Below are 2,962 nucleotides of genomic sequence, written 5' to 3'. Positions count from 1 at the left end.
GCCCCTAGTATAGCTAGGTGTAGGTGCCCTCAGTATAGCTAGATATAGGTGCCCCCAGTATAGCTAGGTATGGGTGCCCTCAGTATAGCTAGGTATAGGTGCCCACAGTTTAGCCAGGCATGGGTGCTTCCAGCAAAGCCAGGCATGGGTGCCCTCAGTACAGCTAGGCATGGGTGCCACCAGTACAGCCAGGCATGGGTGCCCACAGTATAGCCAGACATGGGTGCCCCCATTATAGCCAGGTATGGGTGCCCACAGTATAGCTAGGTATAGGGGCCCTCAGTATAGCTAGGCATGGGTGCCCACAGTATAGCTAGGTATAGGGGCCCTCAGTATAGCTAGGCATGGGTGCCCACAGTATAGCTAGGAGGGTCACAGAGCATGAGGGGGGAGCGATGCCCACACACAGCAGCAGGGAGGGGCAATCCCTCTCTTCCTCACCTTGGGCTCCCCCATCAGCATTTCTTCCTCCAGCATTAATTAGCAGCAGCAGCAGCAGTGGCATGGCAAAGGCAACGCACACTTCCTGCCGCGTTGCATTGCATTACAAGATACACTGTATATATCGTACACGCTGACTAAAGTTGGCCAAGGTGGCCAATAACAACCACCTCAGCCAGTAATTAGGCGTGTGTACAGAGGCCCTCCGACCAGAGACGGCTGCTTGGCAAGCGATTCGAGTGGCGGCCAACTTCTTTAAAGACCCTGCTCCACCGCCCACTGTGTGACATCACCCACGCACCGCTCCATCATACCTCAAACCCCTCTGGCATAGCAACAGAATGAATTGTCAGCTACAGGTGACATCAGTTGGTGTGTACACACTTTGAGGCCTCTTGCACACTACATGCGATTCCAATTTTTTATCTGATCCGATTTTGGATTCCGAATGGAAAACGTACTGCATGCTGCTAAGATTTTTCATCGGAATCCAAAATCGGACATATAAAAAAATCGGAATCGCATGTAGTGTGCAAGAGGCCTAAGACAGTTGCATCTTAATTAGAATAATAATAGTACCTGCCATTTAATTGTTATACTATTCTGATTTATTTTCTTATGCTAATCAGTAGTGCCCATTCAAGTGTTAAAAACATCATCTATCCTTGTTTTAAGGTAGCCATGCATCTACCGATGATGGGCAGAATTAACCAAGACAAATCTCTCTCTGACCTAATCTAATTAGAGAGAGATCTGTCAGCTGCCCATACACTGCAGGCTGATCCCTGATCAATTTCATGCTGAAATTGATTGGGAATTGGAGTAACAGTTGGAGTAACATGGCCATGTGTGTGGTGCCACCCCACCACGTGGGGTGCTTGCTTGTATGGATGGAGGGCAGAGCCTGGAGCCTGTAGCGGACACAGACAGGTAAAGTATACTGCACTGGGCACCGGAGGGGGGCACATTTGACATTAGGGGGGACAGCGGACAGCGCCGGGGGTGTTGTTGTATTTGTCGCTCGACCCTATATCACTTCCCGATACAGCTATACAGCTATACCGATCGACCACAATGGCCATACATCTTGCAGTATGTCAGATCGATATGTGTGTCTAATTTTGGCCCAAAATTGGTTGCATCGGCGATAGGACATGCTCTTGGTGGCACCGATTTTCAACCAATTCGATAATTATCTAATCGTACGGTTGATCGGCCAAATCAATAGATGTATGGCCACCTTCAATCAAACTAGCAGTGATGTGTAAACATTCTAAGAATAGCTCTGTGATACTTCTTCCTGCAGGTGTCACCCCAGGCCTGTGCCTGGTTTGTCTATGTCTAAAAACAGCCCTGGCAGTAGGTGCTTGTCCATGGCATGAGAATTGTTGAGAAAGACATTATCTAAAAAAAAAAAGTTTTTTAGATTAACGTCTATTAAGTCTCCCTAGATGGCTCTGCAACTACCCCCTTCCGAAAAGAAAGCAACATTTTATGTGGTATTAGCATGAAAACCTGGGAACGAGATAATGTTTGCACAAGAGTCCACAGACCCCAACTCTGCAGTATGGACTGTAACACTGGAGCAGGGATGGTCATAGTCAGCCAACTTTGCTACGCTGGAACTACGCATAGTTTTACGCAATTACACTTAGCCAAACTATGGCTTAGACTACGCATTAAAATTACGTGTAGTGCGAAGCGTAGTGTATGTGGATGCTTATGCCCGTATGCAGAAAATTGTACACATTAATTCCGCTTTGTAATGCTTATACCGGGACTCTTCTATGCGTACATTCCCCTTTCCAATGCGTAAATTTGTAAGCATACAATCGCACGCGGAAAATCAGACGCGAGTAATGCATTTGTAGTTCACTACGCTATACACATGTTAACTACGCATAGTGGGCGTAAGCTACGCGTAGCAGTACTTCGCTACGCGTAAATTCGTAAGCGTAGTTTTGAAATGTCACCTACGAACTATGATGCGTAGATGCAAACTACGATGTGTAAATTCGCACTGGCATTGTTTCTGCTCATCTCTGCACTGGAGGCTCCATGTGTGCAACATGATTCAGACTTTCTTCTTTTTTTTCTATTAAAAAGAGCTTTCTAAGCTGACTTCTCCGCAATTTCTGTCTCTGGCAAATTTGATTTAATAGTTCGATTATAGGGTTCACAGGCATTGAACTGATAGAGCAGAAAATCAACACACGGAATAAGCTAATTACAACTCCTACACTCTGTTTCTACAGCGATCAAAATAAGACAAGTGAATCACAGAGAAACTATTAATAAAATAAAAACAAAGAGTAATCATGGATAATTAACATGTTAGATCATACGTTTAATAGATGGGTTGAGGTTGTTGCATTGAGAGATGGTTTGTAAATAAACCTTGTAAGGAAGACATTTTCTTGGCCAGAGTATCCAGAGATTGGTAATAATAAAGTGTAAAAGGCTCGCAGTGAAGGTCAATGTTTATCATGCTCGTATGCCCATCGATCAGTTCAGGAGGTGG

Source organism: Hyperolius riggenbachi, chromosome 7 (genome assembly GCF_040937935.1).
Source record: "Hyperolius riggenbachi isolate aHypRig1 chromosome 7, aHypRig1.pri, whole genome shotgun sequence".
NCBI classification, from domain to species: domain Eukaryota; kingdom Metazoa; phylum Chordata; class Amphibia; order Anura; family Hyperoliidae; genus Hyperolius; species Hyperolius riggenbachi.
The sequence above is the reverse complement of the archived record's forward strand: the minus strand, read 5'-3'. Positions refer to the sequence as shown.